Genomic DNA, 22,440 nt, shown 5'->3' with positions numbered 1-22,440 from the left:
ACCGCTGAGCCACTGGAGAAGCCCTGCAGTTTTGTAGAGAAATAAAAAACATTGATAGCTGGAACATTTCAGTGTTTATCTTTTTCTCTTGCCTGCACTGTTGCAGGGCTTCCCTGGTGGCTCAGCTGGTAAAGAATCTGCTTGCAATGCGGGAGACCTGGGTTCTATCCCTGGGTTGGGAAGATCCCCTGGAGAAGGGAACAGCTACCCACTCCAGTATTCTGACTTGGTGAATTCCATGGACTATTCCATGGGGTTGCAAAGAGCTGGACATGACTAATCTTGCTCATTACATTATCATTAGCCTTGCTGTCAGTTTGGCTCATGGTTCTCAGTGACCCCCTCAACACCTGGAAGCTTGACAAGAACCCCTCTTAGGGTGGTCCTCTTCTGATTCCTGCTCAGTTAGCCCACCTCCTCCGAATGGTGGTGACCAAGGCTGTGCTGGCCACCAGGCTCTGAGGACAGATACTGGGAGTTACGTGATGCTCAGAATCAGCAGGAAACATGGAAGACACACCTTGCAGAGGTCACCAGTGGAGTTCCTGGTGGCAGAAAGTATTTGGATGGGACTTCCCTGGTGGTCCAGGGGCCAAGACTCTGCACTCTCAGTGCAGGGGGCCTGCGTCTGACCCCCGGTCAGGGAACAAGATCTCACATGCCACAAACTAAGAGTTCACATGCTGCAACTAAAGACCCCACACCCCACAAATGGAGATCAATGATCTTGTGTGCTTAAACTAAGACCTGGGACAATAGGATAAATAAACGAATAGAAGTATTTGGTTATCATGCTCACTTTGACAGCACGTGTACTAAGCTGGAATGATACAGAGAAGATTAGCATGGCTCTTGCACAAGGACGACAGGCAAATTCATCAAGCATTCCATAAAAAAAAAAAAAAAAAGGTATTTGGTTATCTTTCCAAGGTCTTTCTGGAAGCATTCATTCGTTCCAGTCCCTCTCAGTATTCATGATCTGAATTCCAGGGAAGGAACTCGAGACATCCCCCAATGCACTCGGAAAGAGCAGGTCGTCTGGGTTAGCAACCTGCTGGGCAACCCATGTGACACTGATTATTTCCCAATGCGGAAATCAGGGTGCTATTTCCCAAAGTGAGTAGATGCTGAACTGCCACGAATTAAAGGTACAGTGAGTGAGACATCTGCAAAGGAAAATCCCAGGGCCTGAGAAGGAATGTTCTACAATGAGGTTCTCATCCACAGCCTTTTCCCTCTTAGGCCTGGAATAAACTGATGGGGATCTAGACCATGGAGACACTAAGATAGACAGGAAGTGGGGAAAGAGCGTATTAGGACTAAATCACGTCAAGCTGTGGGAGCCTGAGTGGTAGTCCTGATACCACTCATAATTATCTCATGTCTTCCTGGGAACCATAAGATGAAGTGTCCTCTGGCCTCAGCCTGAAGCCAAATTCAACTGAATTAAAACTTGGACACAAGTGGAAATGAATAGCTTTGTTGCTTTGCCAGACAAAGGAGGCCACAGTGGGCTAATGCCCTCAAGACTGCATGCCCCCAAGACTGCATGCCCCCACCTGGAGGGGGAATGAGGAATTTTATAGTAATGGTTCAAAAAGGGTGTGGTCAGCTCATGAATATTCTTCTGATTGGTTGGTGGTGATATACTCTGAAATCAGCCTCATCAACCTTCTGGTTCTAACAAGTCTGGGGTCTACATGCTTGTGAACAGAAGACAGTTAGCTTCTTCCACCTGGGGTGGGTTTCAGTATCTGCAAAACAGTTCAAAGATATTGTTCTGTGTATCCCTTGATGGGGAACAGGACCCTGCCCCTCTTTTCCCTGATTAGCAACTGTTTGAACCTGCCCCTTGGAATTCAGGGAAGGTCATGGAGGCAGAATGAAGACTATTTTCTGTAATCAAGAAAAGAGGGACACAGAAAGGCTTTGTGTCCAGGAGCCCCACAGGATCCTGCTTGGTTTCAAGCCTTCACGCTGCCCCCCTTCAGAGACACTGGTTCACTGGCTGGTCCTCCTCCATCCCCATCCTCACCCATCACCTCAGCCCACTCCCATCACTGGAGACTCTCCTTTTGACCTCAGGGGAACCAAAGTTTCTCCTTTTAACTGCATCCTCCTAGACAAGCTCCCTGCTTTATTCAGTACCCATGGCTCCAACTTTGGAGTTCAAGTCACCCTTTAGAGACCTTAAGACCTTAAGCTTGGTGGGAGCAGGAACCTGGGTCTGAGTCCTGACTCTACCACTTACTGGCTATGTGACCCAGAACAAGTTATTTGACCTTTCTGAACTCATTTTCCTCTTGTATGAAATGGAGATGATAACAGAACCTTCCTTAAAGGGCTGCATGAGGATTAAATGAGAAACTATAAATTAAATACTTAGCACATAGTGTTCACTAGGGAGCATTAATTGTTAATGATTTACTGTTACTAATATTATCCAGCTAGCCTATATCATACAGCAGTACAACAAAATAATCCACTCTTCTGGGTCATTTTCTTCCCTGGAGGGATTCTAAGATGACTCAGAAAGGACCTGGAGGACTTTGAAGGTAAGCAGGGAACTTCCCAGTGGAACCGCAAAAGGCTTACAGCTTTTCAAGTTAGCTGTAGACTTGCTACTATATATAAACTATAAATTACAAAAACCCCTACAAAACCCAGTAATGCTTCAACAAAGAAACTAGGATTCTAGACCTGGGAATAAACAGAGAATCCACTTTGCCCGAGTTGGCAATAGATTCACGTTGACACCAACAAAAATCTCTGAAAAACAAACAGGAGCCCCCCCACACAGATTTCTGAACTGCACACAGCAGACTGCAACTGGGAAAGATAATTCATCGTCATAAAAACAAACATCCATTTTACACTTGCATGGCAACGAGGATGTTCTTATTTGCATAATGATGGTGATTTGCATATGATAAAAATTTGCCTGAGTGAGTCTCAAGCTCAAAATACATTCAAATATGATACCATCGGTACAATTTTCTCAAGGATCCCAATTTATACTATTTATCTAATGAAAGGAAAAAAATAAATATTGGCTGTAACATCCCATTATGCTCAAGAGTTGGTTTTAAATTACACTTAAGTAAGCAAGTGAGTGTGTTTGCCTTTCTTCATGGACAAAGTAAAGACTATTATTATAGGTGAGAACACCTCCACTCAAAATGGAGACTTTCAGCCACACACATGCAAAATTATCTGTAATAAGCATTTGATGCATATTGATTAAAAAAAAAAAGCACAACGTGAGAGTTGCAAGTTAAGTTCTATTTGGGGCAAAGTGAGAACTGCAGCCTGGGAGACAGCACCTCAGAGAGCTCGGAGAAGCTGCTCCAAAGAAGCAGGGGGTAAAGCTTCTACATATATAATTTTGGTGAAGGGGGAATACATGCAGTCAAGCACATATTTTTCCAAAAGGTTTCTACTAGCCTGGTGAACTTTGATAGTCACAAGGAACAATCATCACCATGAAGGATTTTGGTGCTTAATGAGGAGATACAAGAATTGGACTCGTAAAATTGGCTGAGAATATCTAACTATCTGAAGACCTGTCCTGCCAGTTTTCCCTGAGCACCGAGTGCCTCATTTCTGTGCTCTATGCTGAACTCAGCAGCTGCAGCAGCACATGATTTAATCCTTGTAGAAGTAGATGGCAAATACCCATGGCAAGTGCCAAGTTGTAGGTGACATGCATGAACACAGTGCTTGCACTGTAGGTTAGGTGCCAATCAAGAGCAGGAGATGTGTCTTGAAAAGATGGACATCCTCAAGGAAAGGGAAGAGAAGGGAAGGGAAGAAGAGAAAAGATATTCTTAAGGTGTGTAAAAGGTGGATAACTTTCAAACCTGCAGCACACACAAAAACTGAAGTACAGTGAAGTGGTTTCTAGGCTCCATGTCTTAAGAGCGAATGGTATGGGAAACTATCTTCCATCTGGCTCGGCAAAATAGAGAAATGCAGCGTGAGACTTTGTGGGTCTGATTGCTCTTGGGAAGTTTCTCACATGACTCTTTAAAAGATGCTTGTTCCTCTCTGCTTCCACCTGCCTCTGAGGGTGGGTGGACAGTGCCTTCCTTTAATTTCAGTCTCTAAGAGAGGATCTCTGGGGCAATCAAAACCAAAATAGTATTTGTCTAATGCCCACATGATTACAGCACGAGGCGGGTGACCACACACTGTCCCCATCACTGTCCTTCCCACTCAGATGGGATGTTGCTGACGGGATGTTCTCTGAGCACAGCTGGGGAAGGCTGGGGTGGGGGCAAGGGTGAAGAATCCTTTCCATATAATATATGCGATTCACAGCAGTTTTCTTTTACCGATTTTGACTGCAACCCAAAATAAGAAATAGATTTGACATTACCTGAAATATACAAATTTGTGTGTCCCGGTGAATCACAACTGAAACACAAGCATCATAACTGAAACACAATTTCAAAAAATGATACTTTTCCTACTGTGCTGGTGGTGCTCAGTTGTATCCAACTCTTTGCGACCCCATGGACTCTAACCCACCCAGGTGCCCCTGAGCATGGGATTTCCCAGGCAAGAATACTGGAGTGGGTTGCCATTCTCTTCTCCAGAGGATCTTCCCAACCCAGGAATTGAACCTGCCTCTCCTGCATTGCAGGCAGATTCTATACTGCTGAGCCATCAGAGAAGTCCACCTTTATTTATGTGAAGCATCTCATTTTCTATTCCATCCTGTCCCATGTCAGTTCACATTAAATCCTGGTATGTGATGGCCTCTCATTTCTTTTTAAATGATGACGGCATTTCTCTACATTAATTTCAAAATTGACAAATGAACTAAAACAACATTGATTGAGATTCTAAAAAATGGTGGGGGTGGGGTGCAAATCTTAGGATTTATATGTTAAGGACAAACTCATACACCCTGTTCCAAGTGTTGCAAGTTCATTTCTGCTGTCTACTCATCTTCCTTCTTCTCTGCCTTTAACAGAGAGAAGTCAGTTCTTTGCACCTATTATCTGTGAGTTACTGAATGACTGTGCAAAGTCTTACAGGAAAACTAAGGTTTACACTTAGAGAGAAATGACATGGTGGCTAATAAAGGTTATCAAAAAATAAACAAAGAGCTTCTTAGCCAGAACTGTGGTACAAGCATAAGAACTCACCTGTGGATCTGGGAACTAATTTGAGCTTTTATCTTTAAAGGAAGGTGCATTTTGAGCTGATAAGTGAGAAATGTCATCAACTATACTTTAAATATCTATATGTAAAAAACAAACCTATCAATCTAACCATCTGAAACTGCTTAAAGCCATTATTCCAGTGGGGTCAAATTTGTAAGAAGTGTGATGCTATTCCTTACCTCTCTACCCACAGGAGACATCAGTAGTAGATCACGCTGGACCTTCCCTAGTGGTCCAGTGGTTAAGAATCCACCTTATGCAGGATTGATTCCACATGCCACAGAGCAAGTAAGCCCACACTCCAGAGCCCCTGTGCCACAACTAGAGTTTATGCATTGCAACAAAAGATCTGCATGAGGCACTGAAGATTCTGTGTGCTGCAACTAAGACCCAATGCAGTCAAACAAACATATAAATAAATAAAACATTTAAAAAATAGTGGATCAGACCACTCGTGGGCTGTGAACCCAGATTAGACTTCAGAATCCCTCTCCCTGGAAGCCCCCACCTGTCAATTTTAGTTGGCAAGGTTGATGAAATGTACATGAACCTCAAGTTGACACAAAGACAAGTGTGAGGGCTTCCAAGTCAAGATCCAGATGGGCGACAGGTCCTTACGTAAGCGAATATTTCCCTTTTCATCCAGGACAGTCTGGTCTTGATTAATCATGGCTGATGTCTGAAGTGTCTTTTTTATTCTTTATGAAGAAAAGAGAAAAAGATAGGTTTACTGTAAAAGTTCTGGGTGGCAAGGAAAAGAACTTCCTCAAATATTACTGGCAGTTGTTCAAAGTTATCTTTAAAATTCCTTGCAGTTTTGGTCTTTAATAATTAAATAATAAATCAAAAGCAGTTGATGATTTTAGTTTTACCAAGTCCTAGCACCAGAAAAATACTGCTTAATAAAGAAAGAAGATATTTATTTCTAAATGGCAACCCACTCCAGTGTTCTTGCCTGGAGAATCCCAGGGATGGGGGAACCTGATGGGCTGTCATCTCTGGGGTCACACAGAGTTGGATACAACTGAAGCGACTTAGCTGCAGTAGCAGCAGCATGGCTTCAACAAGTATGTATTAAGCATTTACTAGGTTAAGTAGATTAACTGGTTTATAGTCATCTTTCTAATGATGGAATGAAGTAGCTAAAACTTCTATAAAATAATAGATGTATAGATTTTTGTAAGAATATTTGGAGAATGTAATAACAAAATGAGCTGCCACCTCAAAGATGAGAAATCAAGACTTCCCTGGTGGTCCATTGGCTAAGACTCTGCACTCCCAATACATTGGGCTCAGGTTAGATCCCTCATCAGGAGACTGCATCCCACATGCTGCAACTAGATATCCTGCATGCTGCAACAAAGACAGAAGATTCCACAAGGTGCGGCTAAGACTGGTGCAGTCAAACAAACAAATAAATATTTTTAAAAAGAGAGAGAGAGAGAGAAACCACCAAGGCAGAAAACGCAGCTGCACTCTGTGCAGTGTTTGTTGACATTGGTATCCCCTGGGGAAGGGGACTGAGTTTGCCCTGAGATGTCCATTCACAGAGTCAACTAGATGCTGCTTTGATTTAAGTAAGACCTACCATACTGATCAGCCAAGTGAGCTGTTCAGAGTCTCCCTGGGGGGATTTTTCCCCTAGCGACATCCATTAAGATGTTCTATGCATCTTAACCATTGACACACCTAGAAATAATGTTTAGTCATCCTGCACCCTGATCAAGCTTTATATGTATACATACATTTAATATATTTAAGTATCATGTAGAAAATTGTCACATATAGAGAATATATATCATATATAGAATATATCATATGCATAAGATATATGACATATATGTAATTGGAAAATTAGGTCTGACATATATATACACTGCCATGTGTAAGATAGATAGCTAGGGGGAAGCTGCTATACAGCACAGGGAGCTCTCAGCTCGGTACTCAGTGATGACCTGGGTGGAGGGATGGGGGGTTGGGAGAAAGGTTCAAAAGAAAGGGGATATATGTATCCCCTTTACAATGACTCACTTCATTGTATGGCAGAAACTAACACAGCATTGTAAAGCAATGATATTCCAATAAAAAATTTTTTTAAAAAATGCAATGTGATATCCTGAATGGGATCTGGGAACAGAAATAAGACAATAGTGCGAAAATAGTGAATTTCAAGTGAAATTGGAAAGTATAGTTAAGGGCTGAACCAATGTTAATTTTGTAGTTTTGATAATTATATTATAGTTATGTAAGACATTATCACTGCAGATGGTGACTGCAGCCATGAAATTAAAAGACGCTTACTCCTTGGAAGAAAAGTTATGACCAACCTAGATAGCATATTAAAAAGCAGAGACATTACTTTGCCAACAAAGGTCCGTCTAGTCAAGGCTATGGTTTTTCCAGTGGTCATGTATGGATGTGAGAGTTGGATTGTGAAGAAAGCTGAGCGCCGAAGAATTGATGCTTTTGAACTGTGGTGTTGGAGAAGACTCTTGAGAGTCCCTTGGACTGCAAGGAGATCCAACCAGTCCATTCTGAAGGAGATCAGCCCTGGGATTTCTTTGGGAGGAATGATGCTAAAGCTGAAACTCCAGTACTTTGGCCACCTCATGTGAAGAGTTGACTCATTGGAAAAGACTCTGATGCTGGGAGGGATTGGGGGCAAGAGGAGAAGGGGACAACAGAGGATGAGATGATTGGATGGCATCACTGACTCGATGGAGGTTAGTCTGAGTGAACTCTGGGAGTTGGTGATGGACAGGGAGGCCTGGCATGCTGCAATTCATGGGGTCACAAAGAGTCAGACACGACTGAGCAACTGATCTGAACTGAACTTAAAGACATTAGCATCAGTAGAAGCTGGGTAAAGGGTATGTTAAAAAAAATCCTGTACTTCCCTTGCAACTTTTACTGTATTATCTCCAAATAAAAAGTTAACAACAAAATAAGAATATGTGTATCATCTTTAAAATACGTATGTATATAGAATATATCATATATAGAATATATAAGTAGAATACATGTATCCTATATAGAATATATGCACCATATATAGAATATATCTATCATATATGGAATATATGTATCATGTAGACTATATCATAGAAAATGTATATAGAAAATATATATCATATAGAATATGTGAAGAAAATACACCATATATAAAGAATAAGGTGGCATAGTGGTACAGAATCCGCCTGCCAATGCAGGAGACACAAGAGACATGGGTTCAATCCCTGGGTCAGGAAGATCCCCTGGAGTAAGAAATGGCAACCCACTCCAGTATTCTTGCCTGGAAAATTCATGGACAGAGGAGCCTGGCAGACTACAGTCCAAGGGGTCACAAAGAGTCAGACGTGACAGCACATATGCACCATGCATTGCATATCATATATAGAATACATGTCATACGTACAATACATATCATACATAGAGCATATATATACACAGAGAGAGAGTATATATATATCTGTGTATATATATATACTCTTTGGAGAACCCTAACTATACACCTCCTCTGTCCAAAAGGTCTCGGTGGCTTTCATCTCATGCAGCATAAAATCCACATTCCTTACAGTGGTCTACGTGGCCCCGCACAATCCCACTCCGTCATCTTGGTGTCTTCGCCTCCCCCTCTGCACTCTCTCTGTGAAGCATCCAAACTGGCCTCCCTGCATTCTGTCCCCCTCTTTGAACCTCTTTTCCCCCAAACTCTTTCTCACCTTCTCCAACTTTTTTTTTTTTTTTATCAAATGACACTCTCTGTAAAATATCCCCGGAACCTAAGCCCAGCACCCCACCATGACAGGAGTGTACACCAGTGCTGTACCCCTGAAACTAGCACAACATAGTCAATTATACGCCAATAAAAATTTTAAAATGACTGTAGGTCTACCAGGCAGTTGCCACTCTTGCGTCTTTTGAAGACATCCCGGCAGCCTTTGAGTCACACACCGGTTCCAACCCAGTGTTGGCAAGTCTGTCATCACCAAGTCCTCCTTCATATAAACAGCTGCCTCTTTCTTTAAGGCCTTTGTTACAATAAATGTACTCAGAGCTAACAAATTATTTAACATGCTATTTCCTTAACATCTCAGTAAGAAAGATTATGTCATATAGTTTTCTTCTAGCCAGAGAAACAAAGTTTAAGAGGGGAGTGTGAAAAACATCCTTGTCTCTCCCCAAAAGATTCACTGAACCTGTCTTGCGGGACCTTGCAAGTCCACTAGCAGGACGCCGCGCCCTCCCGAGATGTACGCATCCGGGGTTCAGTCGGCAGGCGGGATGACTTCCGTGTTTATTAGTATAAAAGAGAGCAATCAGCTGAAACCCTGGCACCATCTGGAGGAAAATCGATGTCTCTATATTTAGACCAGCTGGGAGCCCATTCAACCAAACCCAATGCACATGTCTATGCAAGTACGTGTCAACCGCACATTCGACAGACACCTCACATCTCACTTCTGCTATTTATCAGCCTGGGGAAACAAGGGCTCCACCCAGACTCGGGGCAGTCCCCTTGTTTATAAGGGAGCAACCCATAAAAATAAGAAGAGACGTGGACGCAAGCAGCACCCAGCAGACATCACTGGAAAACACAGCTTTCATATCCTACCCTGAGCTCTGTTTAAAAGGAATCCAGCGGCCAGCTCCTGCTTCATAAACAAAGGACATTATGCTGTCCTTTGGACCTCATTGTCCATGTTCAGACTTGAGTCATTAGAGCTCCGTGTCAGTTCCATGGATGCTTAACTGAATCCCTGGTACTCAGGAGATGTTTATTAATTTCATCACTTATTCAGTGCAACCAACATTAATTGTCAGCTGTGAGCAAGGTGGCTGGATTAAGTGTCTGTAGTGGACAATTGTATTTTTTTAGCTTTATTGAGATACAAATGACAAATGAAAATTGTAAACATTTAGGATATACAATATGATGTTCTGGTCTACATCATGACGTGATTACCATAATCAAGCCACTTAACAACTTATTGACCAGAGACCTACTAATAAGAGTTTTGTTACCTGAATATTATTGACTGGGGACATTCCAATATTCAGTTACATAACAAATTTCCAGCCACAGGTGTTAGTTTCTGCAAAAATCCCCTGGTCAATAACGTGTTAATGTATTGATAGGAATGGCAACCCATTCCAGAATTCTTGCCTGGAAAATCCCATGGACAGTGGAAGCTGGCATTCCACAGTCCATGGGGTCACAAAGAATCAGACATGACTGAGTAACTGAGCATGGATGCATGCATCAGTAATTTCACAGTTACTCTTATTGTGCTGAGAACACTTGAGATCTCTCAGGGGGATTTATTAGGCTTTGGCGTTGCAGTCAACAGGAAGTCTGGCTAACTGAAGCAGAAAAGAGACTGAGAAAATCTTGGGTAATTCATAGGAGCTCTATGTGCTTCCCAGGTGGTACTAGTGGTAAAGAACCCACCTGCCAATGCAAGAGACATAAGAGACGAGGGTTCGATCCGTGGGTTGGAAAGATTCCCCTGGAGGAGGGCATGACAGCCCACTCCAGTAATCTTGCCTGGAGAATCCCATGGACAGAGAAGCCTGGCGGGTTAGAGTCCATGGGGTCTCAAAGAGTCTGACATGACTGAAGCGACTTAGCAGCAGCTGTGTGTAAAAACCATACAGAGAGCAATGCTGCCCAATGCTGTGGTGTTGAGGATGAGGTGGGAGAAGACACATGTGTCCCAACTGCTGTGAAGATGCTGTCCTGCCTGTGTGGTGGTGTGGCATCTCTGATCCACAGAGAAATGGAAATCTGCCCATTTTAAATCTCTCTTCCTGGAGCAGCACAGTGTGTCTTTGAGAGTGCTAACCTCACCCTCTGACATTCCTTCTGGCGATGGCATCAGCCAGCTCTTGGCTTACCTCTCTTTTCTGAAATGATAGGCACACATGCATTTCCTGACCTCCCCTGCCTCTAGCTATGGCCATGTGTCTGAATACCAGCCAAAGAAATATGGGGAAGTGGCACACCCAATCCCAGGCATGCGCCAGAAACATTGCTATGCATGATCATCTTTCTCTGCCTCCATGCACTGGCTTATAAAGAAGATCTGGAGGAGTACGGAGCCAGAAGATGCAAAGGACTTGGGTCATCGTCTTCCAGAGAAAAGACTATATACCAACTCCCACTGGATTGTGACATGAAGGAAAAATAGACAGTGTTAAGACACTAAGATTCTACAATGTAGCTTATCTGTTTGACCAGCCATATTATTTATCTTAATTAATATAGGGACATCATGGGAAGTAACCCACTCCATATTCCAAAAAAGTTAATAGGTTTTTGTTCTTTTATTTTTCCACTTACAGATGACCAATGACTTGTATGTATTTTCCTGAGTTTTTCTGTTTTCTGAATCTTTATAAAGGAAATGTTCTCAAATATGGGAAAAGTCTAATAAGTTTGGTTATGAAGAATTTACAAAAACATTCATTCAGCAATGACTACATTCCTGCTGTCATATTACTCTGTAATGGAAAACTAAATAATAACCTTTATTAAAACTTTAAAAAGGGACAAAAAGAGACCCTCTTCCTCCCACCAGAAGTAATAATATCAGGACACAAATTACTTGAGACATTAGGAAATCCATTGAGATTTCAGCAAGAAAACATTAAACTAATGTGATGTTGAGATATGGATGACATCAAAGATGCTATGATTTTATTAAATATATATATATTTAGCCCCATTAAATATATATATATCCATAAAATATTATTGATATCTATTAAAATGTCTGATGTCTTTGCTAGACCAATATAAAAATAGGATCATCAATAATCATTGCACACCTGAGTATTCTGTATTTATTATTTATTTAATCTTCACAGTGCCACTTAGTTAACCTCAAATCCATTTACAAATTCCCTTTCTTCTGCTGCTTTCAACAAGAATGGAAAACCAAATATCCCAAGGGAGGCCTTATAATACTGTACTGGCCAATAACTCATAAAGAGAAATTTAGAGCATAGGATAGGGTAAGGTAGAGGCAAGTCTGGTAAACCTTGTGTGTGTGTTTTTCTTTATTAAAAAGCAACATATCTGGGAGAAAGGGAAAGGAAAGGAACCCCACAGCTACCACCATCCCCAAATAATTCTTGCCTTGACCCCTGATATGATGGCAGGAGCTCCAGCAGCCATACTATGATGATGAGGTAAAGATTAGGGGACTCGTAGACATACTCTTTGGACATGAGTAAGCCACTGAACTGATACATCAGGACTTCTTTTTGTGAGAAAAAGAACTCCCTACTTGTGAAAATTACTAATAATTCACGTGTTTCTAATTAATATATCTTATCTCCATAGTGTAGATGAGGAATTTGAGGCACAGGGAGATTACGTAACTTTCCCAAGCTAGTGAGCCATTAAGCCAGCATCAGATCCTGGTCTGTCTGAATTCAGAATCTGTATAATTAGTTGCAATCCTGCAGTATAGAAAGAGGAGAACAACAACAACAAAAAAAGTAAGAGCAGAACAGGCAGTCAAGAATATGAGTATTTGCTCAATTTTATTTAGGAGCGAATTATGTTAACTTACCTGAAAAAAATTGATCACTAAAAACACTTTCTATAAGGAAGCAGGAGAAATTCATCAGGTATTTTTTCATAGCTTCGATGAAATATCCTTCAGGATAATCTATCTTCCCACTTGTCTCTGTATCCATGTATACCAGACCTCTCTGCTAATGAATTAGCCTAGGAAGTGGCATTGTGTGGGCCTCTAGAAAGTTCTAGAATGTCACAGAGGAGCTTTCTGCTGTCTTTGGAGCCTGGGTGTGAGGGCTGATGCATGTGTCCCCAGCCAGGTCCCCCATGGATAGCTGATTTTTATCAAAGCTGAGAAACAGAACTTGGTGAAGGACCCCTCTCCACTCAAAAGCAAAGCCGTGAGTCCTCAGTGCTTCTGAGCATGGCTGAAATGAGAGCAAGAGACAATTACTAGAGCAATGCCCTTCTAGAACATTCTGTCATGAGAAACTCAGGCTGTAGACACAGAGCCAGTCTTTTACACTCTCCTTGAGTGGAATATATAATTCAATATGTATTTCATAACGATGGAGTGATGTTGTGGGTTCAGGAGAGGCACAGTAACCTTGAAAATGTTAACGCAGTTAGCTGGCTTCTCTTACATCTTTTCTTGCCGAAAAAGCTGAAATTCTTAAAGGCACCAGGGATTGCTTTGCTTCAGCCCAGATTTCAGAGACAAGGGTAGAAGCTGTTGTGTATGGTTATTTAGTGATGAGAGACGACCTCCTTGTAATTCCTGTATCTACACTCCTACAACAGGGCTCACTAGAGTCCTTAAATTAGTCAGGACACTTTTCTGCAAGATGGGAAATAAACAGGCTCATGACTCTGATGAAGGAGTGGGTGAGTAACAGTAGGAAGGGCATGAACGTCAGGAAAATCACAAGTGGGATTTGAAAGACAGTTGGATCCTTTCTTCCACGTCTCATCCTTCTCTATGCAAATCAGTTTATTCTCTCTCTCTAGGGACCTGAATTCTCTGTCCAGCAGGAAATGTGGCTGCCAACGATTCCCAGGTTTTATGGATAATGGTTCCACTGACCTCAGAGAGACAGCAGTGGGCAGTAACTTGAATCGAGATCTTAGTTCCCTGTCCAGGAATTGAACCTGGGTGGCCTGGGTGAAAAGCAGGAATCCTAGTCACTAGTCCACCAGGGGCTAGAGGCTAGAAGCAGAGTTCCACTGGCTCTAGGCCCCCTTGAAAAAAAATGCATTTCCCAAGGAGGCAAAGACTGTACAAACAGGTACAAAGTTTATTATTAGAGACACAGCTCAAGGAGGAGAGCACACAAAAAAACAGCTTGTTAAGATAGAAGCAAGGTAGGGGGCTTCTCTGGTGGCTCAGTGGTAAAGAATACATCTGCCAAAGCAGGAGACATGAGTTCAATCCCTGGTCCTGGAGGATCCCACATGCCTCAGAGCAATGAAGCTTGTGCACCTCAACTAACTGAGGCTGTGCTCTAGAGCCCACAAACTGCAACTCCTGAGTGTGTGCCGCAACTACTTAAGCCCAAGTGCCTAGAGCCTGTGCTCCTCAACAGGAGAAGTCACCACAGTGAGAAGCCGGCACACCACAGCAAAGAATAGCCTCCACTCACCACAACTAGAGAAAGCCCTCATGCAGTAGTGAAGATCCAGCACTGCCATAAATAAATAAAATTATTATTTAAAAAAAAAAAAGAAGAAGAAACAGGCAGAGATGCACACCTGGAGAGAAAGGATGTGGGTGGCACCTCTGACAAGCAGCACATTAAGGAGGTGGTCAAATTGCTTATGCAGGGCAGTTCTTCTGGGTCTTTGCTTACCTTTGGCCAATTATCTGGTTTCTTTTTCCACACCTGAACTGCCATAGGACCCCTCCCAACATGCATGCTCAATTTTTTCCCAGATGAAATTCCAGGGCAAGAGGGACTTGACATCTCATGTTATGGGTTGGTGCCACCTCCTTTTGATCTCCCAAGAAGCCTTTCTGCCCATGTGCAGTGTCTCCCTTGCCCCCAAAGATGAGAACTATGTGACCTCCTGGTCTTCTCCTCAAGGTTTAGCCCCTCTCTACCACTGCCATGGCTATTATCTTAAGGTGCCCACAGGAGACAAAATCCTGCTATTTATCCTGTTCCTGTTGTTATTTTCATCTCCGAGTGCAGACAGGAGGCTGGTTGTAAATGTCTAGCCTAGAGCCCACCTGCCTCCTTCCCCAGGAAATGTAAATAGGAGGCTAGTTTTAAATGCCCAGGCTGGAGCTCATCTATCTCCTGCCTCACCATTACCATCAGGAATTCTTTCCCAGTTTCAGTTCTATACATCCTCCTCTGATGGGTTTCAGTGGGGTTGGTTGGGTGCCATGGAGTAATCCAATGTGGCGGCATAGACGGACGGCAGGTGCAAATGTGGCCTCTTCTCTAGGATCTTATGGTTTAGCAGGACCCAGAAAGAACTTGTTTCTACAATAAGAGGAGATGCTGACAGCAAAACAAAGTGTCTTTACATCCCCTGAGGCACGCATGGGTCAAGTCAGGTGAGAGCCTTTTCCTCCTCCATCTCTGCTGTCTCATAACTCTTCAGCTCCTATTTGTCTCCAGGCTACTTACATAAGAAATGCTTCATGAATTCAATCCAGAGTACAGAGTGCACGATCTACAATGACAAGTGTTAGCAGCCTGTGTTGAGTGAGCTATTTCCAGAAAGCCTTTGGCCATCTCTTGTGTTAGGAATAAGAAAGAGTCTTAATCTCACAGAACAAGTCAGAATCAGAGTATGACATCATTAGCTGGTGTTGCCATTTCTTTCCCCACCACACACACAATTATGTTTGGTTTTCTGATTTATAACCATGAGTGTGTGTGCTAAGTTTCTTTAGTCGTGTCTGACTCTTTGTGATCCTATGGACTGTAGCTCGAGAGGCTCCTCTGTCCATGGGATTCTCCAGGCAAGAATACTGGAGTTGGTTGCCATGCCCTCCTCCAGGAGATCTTCCCGACTTAGGGATCAAACCCACATCTCTTACGTCTCCTGCTTTGGCAGCATGGGTTCTTTACCACTAGCACCACTTGGGGGATCCTGATTAATAACCATAGTATTTTCATTTTTTATTTATATATTTTAAAGAGAAAAATTTTAAATACTATTTAAAAAAATTTTTATTTACTTACTTACTTTTGGCTGTGCTGAGTCTTCATTGCTGCTCGGGCTTTTCTCTAGTTGCGTCAAGTGGGGGCTACACTGTAGTTGTGGTACGTGGGCTTCTCATCGTGGTGGCTTCTCTTTTTGTGGAGAACGGGCTCTAGGGTGCTCGGGCTTCAGTAGTTGTAGCACGTGGACTCAGTAGTTGCAATTCCTGGGCTCTAGAGCACAGGATCCATAGTTATGGTGCACGGGCTTAGTTGCTCCGAGGCATGTGGGATCCTCCAAGATCAGGCATTGAACCTGTATCTCCTGCACTGGCAGGCGGATTCTTTACTTCTGAGCCATCTGGGAAGCCCATAAATATTTCTTTTATTTATTTATTTGGCTGCACTGAGCCTTAGGTGCAGCACGTGGGATCTTCGCTCTTCGTCATGGCATGTGGAATCTTTAGCTGCGGCATGCAAACTCTTAGCTGTGGCCTGTGAGACCTAGTTCCCTGACCAGGGATAGAACCCCTGCATTGAAAGCGAGGAGTCTTAGCCACTGGACCACCAGGGAAGTCCCAAACAGTAATTTTAAATTAAATTTTAATTGCTGGCAATGCATATATTTATACCACTTGTAAGAGGCTGAAATTCAAGGATAGCACTGAAGTGCTCATCTACTTCTCCCTCAAGTCCAGATTCTTTTCTTTCTTCCCTAGAATCATTCATTGCTGTTTGTTTTGTACCTTCTTGGACATTTTTCTACGAATTTCCATGCATGTATCAGAGCAGAAGACTTGAGAGGTGTGTGTTTGTTGTATCAGCATGGGTTTATCATTAAAAGTCAATAAATTTAGGTCTCGTTACATCATTTTTTTATTCAACAATATATCATGGAAATATTTATACATCACTGTGTGTAGGATTGCTGCATTCTTTCAAACTACATTTTTATTTCTAATGGGAATTTTAGGTTGTTTCCAGTTTTCCCCCTGTTAACCTAGGATGAAATAAATATCTTTGTATATGAATTACTCTAGCGGAAAGTTTTGAGATATGAAATTGGTATATGCTTTAAAATATCAATTTATTCTGTTATCAGTGGCATACCTGTTTCCAACATACTCACCAACACGATACTAATAATTTTTTTAACTTTTTATTATCATTTTCTTGAGTGGCAGTTTTAAAACCTGAAATGTGGTCCATGAACATTGGGTTTGTATATTATATCAGCTGATGGGCACTTCCAAGACACAGAGATGATTCGAGGAAAGCATAGCATTTCACTAACAAAAGATGACTTTTTAAAATCAAATGGCCTAATAGTTGCAGGATTTTAGCCATTCACTCATCTTAACAGTTATTTGTAAAATTGACAGTCTTTGTAAGGGGCACACACTTAGATTCCAAACAAGGTGTCATTAAGAGGCTTCGTTTTACATGGGTGATGGAACAGCAGCTGTTTCTTTGCCCACAAAAGAATAGTATTTTTTAAGGGCTTTAAATTAAAGTCAGAAAAACGTTCGCGGATGTGATTCTGTAATAGACGGCACTTTGGATTCATGTGCTGGGTAGAAAATTGGGCTGGGAGAAGTTAAACATCCTTCTCAACTTTGAGAGTCTGTGTGTCTGTGATTCACTGGGTGATTCTCAATCAAGAGGATGACTCATTCATTCAACGAATTTTGATTTCTTTTCCTGCCATCTGCCAGCCCTGCTCTGGATCTTGGGAAAGAAGGAGGGAACAAGATGGTCATGGCACCTGCGGTGAGGGCTGGGAGGAAACATACAGGTTGTCACGATGGAAGGGGAGAGAGAGTTTAGGGTGCAGGACCAGGGAAGGGCGCTCAAGCTCAGCTGCTGAGAAGAGACTCATTTAGAAAGATTTAAAGGAACTAAATTCTGGGATGAGGTCCTGAGGGAAGGTCTAGAGCTTACCTGTCTGTCTTCCAGGACAGGGAGGACCATCAACTTTATCTAAAGGCAGGGGACTTGGGACTTCCCTGGTGGTCCAGTGCTTAAGAATCTGCCTTGCAATGCAGAGGATGAAGGTTTGATCCCTGGTTGGGGAACTAAGACTGCACATGCCAAAGGGCAACTTACACTGCAACTACTGAGCCCTCGAGTTGCAACTAGAGAGTGCGTGCACCGCAACAAATGATCCCATGTGATGCAACGAAGATCCAGTGTACCAAGACCCAACACAGCCAAATAAATAAATAAGACCACGGTTTAACAAATAAATAAATAATAAAGACAGGACACAAAGCATCCCTTCCAGCTTTGGATTTTTCAGCTTTCTAAAATAATTAGCAAATCTAGTATAATTGAATCCCTTTGCATGCAGAAGAAATTAACATAACATTGTAAATCAACTACACTTCAATAAAAAATTTGAAAAAATAGAGACGTAATGAAAGATCTAAATAAATAGAAACATATATTTTAAAAAATTAACAAATCATAAACCTTAGCTTTTCTCTCTGTGGACCCAGAGTCCACCACCTGAATGATATGGCAGCTCAACGCAAAAGAAACAGCTTTCTTTGTGTTTCATGGGTTTATTCAGTTTGGTGAAAGTGAAATGAAAGTGTTAGTCCCTCAGTTGTGACAGACTCTTTTCGAACCCATGGTCTGTAGCCCACCAGACTCCTCAGTTCATGGAATTCTCCAAGCAAGAATACTGGAGAAAGAATTCTTTCCGGGCCTCAGTTTCCTCATTGGTAAAGTCCTCTAAGGGCTTCTCTGGTGGCTCAGTTGTAAAGAATCCTCCTGCCAGTGCAGGAGCCGTGGGTTCAATCTCTGGGTCAGGAAGATCCCCTGGAGAAGGAAATGGCAACCCACTCCAGTATTCTTGCCTGGAAAATCCCATGGACAGAGGAGCCTGGCAGGCTACAGTCCATGGGATCACAAAAGAGTCAGACATGACTTCATGACTAAACAACAACAAAAGTCTTCATGGATTTAGGAAGGATCGGTTACTTATCCATTTAAGGCCCTGGATGTCTGGTACATGATAAGCATGTAATATAACCAAACAAACTTCTTCCTATGTCCAACATGGCGTCAGGGTTCCCTGGGGAGATACATAATGGGATACAGGGCCAGGTAGGATGTCCTCTTCCCTGTGTTTGCAGAGATGGCCTCTGAGATGACTGCTGAGTAGGTGAGCATTTTCCTTCAGGCCCACCCTTGACATACAGCTGTATCTCCAGGTTGTCTGTCCATGGTCTGCCAGGGCTCCATCTTCCTAATCATACCTTGTGCCTTCTTTCGCTGAGGCCTTGACACCTTCACACCAATGCTAAAAGATCCATAGAGCTGTTGGCCTGTAGAAAAGCCCCTCCGTGGTCCTTCCTACTTTTGAAGTCGACAGTATTTGAGACAGGCCTGGGACCTGGAATCCTTTGCTGCAGTGCTGCAAAGCTTGCACATGGACATGCCTCTTCTCAAGGAACAAAATACAAAGAAACAATAGGGGACTAAAAATAACGATGTGCAGGCACAGTCGGGGTGAATTCTGGACAAAAGATACAAAGAGACCAAAACATCCAACTGCCATTTCCGGTGGGTGGGCAGAACACTAAGCCATCCCTCTGGCCTGACCCCTGGACACACCGCTACCGTCATCCTATGTAAGGAGTGAGTTCAGCCCACCTCAGGGAGCCAGTGAACAAGGGAACCTGTTACTTGTTTTAGCTCCCTGCTGTAGCCAGTTCGGGAGTCCTAACAATAAAGCCTTGCTTAAATTTCTTGTCTGGCTTCTAGTCATTTCTATTGATTGGGGAAGGCTCAGAACCCTGGTCAGTATCATTGATCCCCAAGTTCTGTCTCCAAGAGTAATAATTTGAGATCAAATCCAAAGGATTTCCCAGGCCATTTCTGCTTTATTCTCCATCAGGTCCTGAGACATGGAATACAGAGCTGACTTTCAGCTGGGGGAGAGAGTCACTAGTGCATAGATGGTGCTCCAAAGGGGAGGCTGGGGAGAGGTTGGTAAAGAGACCATTGACAAAGGTGAGGGCAAAATTACAGGAACCAGACAAAGCAGGAGGCCAGGGACAAAGAAGCCTGAGGCCAACTCAGGTCCTGCTGGCGCAGGGAACCTTCCTTACAGGAGCTGAGAAGATCGGTGGACAGGTGCAGCCAACTAGGGGTGACCCTGCTGGAAAAGAGCCAGGAGATCAGTCACCCCATGCTCTGTCTCCCTCTGCTCTGTCTTCTGCCAGGGTGTCTCCTTAAGCCAGTTTCAACCATAAGACAACTAAACCACTGATGCCATTTACGAAGTTTAGTCTCCCAAGGAATACAGCAGCACAGAAGAATCTGGAAGGACAGATGGGAAATGCCTAGTCCAACATGCTTCTGTCAGACCTGTGATGATGAACACTAGAGTCTTGGCTGGAAAGAGTTTTTGTCACACTTGATGTAACTTATACATTCAGGGGAACAGACTGAGAAATTCAATCTCTGCACACCCCTGACTCCCACTAGTGAAAAGTTGACCGATTAGGAATACATGTATAGGAAAAGTACCAATGTGGTGACAATTACTGCTACCCCCAGTGGTGGAAAAGGGGCAGCCACGGAATGCACAATGTTGTCTGAGGGATGGGCTTTCTATTCACAGATCGAATTATATTTAATCACAAGCCAGAGAGAAGATTTTGCCACCTCACGTCCCATCCATAAATTATCCCAGTATACTTAAGAGTTGGGCTCATTGATTTATAATACAGTTCATTTATAAAAACCAAACTTATTTCACAGATGACAGCAGTGGCTTGAAACACTCTTTAAAGTGAAGGTGGCCTACAAATTATCCAGTGGTTTCAACTGAAACAAATTATTCATGAAGAATGCAGTGTCAGCAGAAAAGAGGCTACATATTAATCCCCCAACAGGAGGAGACCATATCGGTATCTGATAATTATTTCAACACTTCAAGATGCGAATACAACAGTTTGATGCAGAAGGGGGAGTGCCAAGGGAGGTGACAGATCCACAGTAAGCAGAGAAATGTCATGCACAATATATTAAAAAAAGCATTTCAGGGGCTACTGATTTTCTTCTTTACAAGAGGCAAGGTGGGTATAGCCATTGCTTTGTAACCAATTATTAGGAATTTAGGACCTAAAAGGAACTCACTTTTATTATCTCACAGTTTCTGCAAGGGAGGAGTGCGGACGTGGCTGGGCTGAGTCCTCTGAGAACATAATTAACGTTGCCAGTTGGGATGAGGTCTCATCTGAGTACTGATGGGGAAGGGTCTGTTTCCAAGCTCACCTTGGGTGTTGGCAGAGGTTCCTTTTGGCTGTGCTTGGCTCTTTGCCTTGTACGCCCCCAGTATGGCCACCTGCTTCATCAAGCCCACAATAGGATCTTAGCAAGATGGGTGTTACAGAGACTTCCCCAGTAGTACAGTGGTTAAGAATCTGCCTAATGCAGGGAACATGGGTCTGATCCCTGGTCCAGGAAGAGCCCACGTGCTGTGGGACAACTAATCCTGTGCACCACAAGTACTGAAGCCCACATGCCCTGGAACCCAGTGCTCAGCAACAAGAAAAGCCACCGCAATGAGAAGCCCTGCCAACCACTGGAGAAAGCCCATGTATGACAACACACAATCAGTCCAGACAAAAATAAGTAGATAATAACAATTTTTTTTAAAGATGGACGTTACAATACTGCATAATATACATATGTATTTCCCTTCACTGACCGTCTGCGATCTGGTTAGAAACAAGTTGCAGTCCCCACTCCCCACACTTGGGGAGGAGAGCATATAAGATGTGAATATCAGGTGTGAGAAGGGGGCCCCCTGCAGATCGTGCCCCAAGGAGAAAGGCAAAAAAGGGCCCTGGAGGAGGAAAAGGAAGCTGAGAAGAGAAAAAGAGAGGGATAGAGATAAAAGTTGCAAGAAAATAGCTCAAAAACATTGGTTCTTTCTGGATATCTTAGACTCTGGTGCAAAGTAAAGGAATAAGACAACGGTCTTAACAAACACCAGGGAACCTCCCTGGTGGTCCAGTGGTTAAGAATCCACCTTACAATGCAGGGGACATGAATTCGATCCCTGGTCACAGAACTAAGATGCCACAGGCTGTGGGACAACTAAACCCACGTCAGCAACTACTGAGCCTCTGTGCTCTAGAGTCCACACCACAACTAGAGAATTCACATGCCACAACGGAAGATGCTGCATGACAGATCCTACTCTCTGAAGCTAAGACCTAATGCAACCAAATAAATAAATATTTTCAAAAATACATTAAAAAATGCTAGGAGGAAAGCTCAGCTCTTATTTAATTTAGTGTAAAACAGTCCGGCACCAAGCGCTAACCAAAGAAATTCCCACTGACTTTAGAGGAGAGAGCTTTTATCTTTTTCTTCCCAAGAAAGCCTGGTCAAATATTGTTTCCCTCACAGTCAGTTCTAAAGGGAATCAACCCTGAATGTTCATTGGAAGGACTGATGCTGAAGCTAAAGCTCCAGTACTTTGGCCACCTGATGTGAAAAGTTGACTCACTGGAAAAGACCACGATGCTGGGAAAGATGGAAGGCAAAAGGAGAATGGGGTGGCAGA

General features: G+C 42.9%; 1 non-coding gene across 1 annotated transcript; it reads left to right on the top strand.

Annotated features, from left to right (window-relative positions):
* Positions 1-791: 791 nt before the first annotated feature.
* LOC147355301 (U6 spliceosomal RNA) lies at positions 792-897 on the top strand. Its single transcript, XR_015144952.1, has one exon. It is a non-coding gene; the product is annotated as a U6 spliceosomal RNA (small nuclear RNA).
* Positions 898-22,440: the final 21,543 nt, after the last annotated feature.

The sequence above is a fragment of the Bos grunniens genome, chromosome 17 (assembly GCF_055505025.1).
Source record: "Bos grunniens cultivar Pamir isolate PY7600 chromosome 17, Bosgru_T2T1.0, whole genome shotgun sequence".
In the NCBI taxonomy this organism is placed as follows: Eukaryota; Metazoa; Chordata; class Mammalia; order Artiodactyla; family Bovidae; genus Bos; species Bos grunniens.
This window is presented reverse-complemented; position numbering and strand designations above follow the sequence as displayed.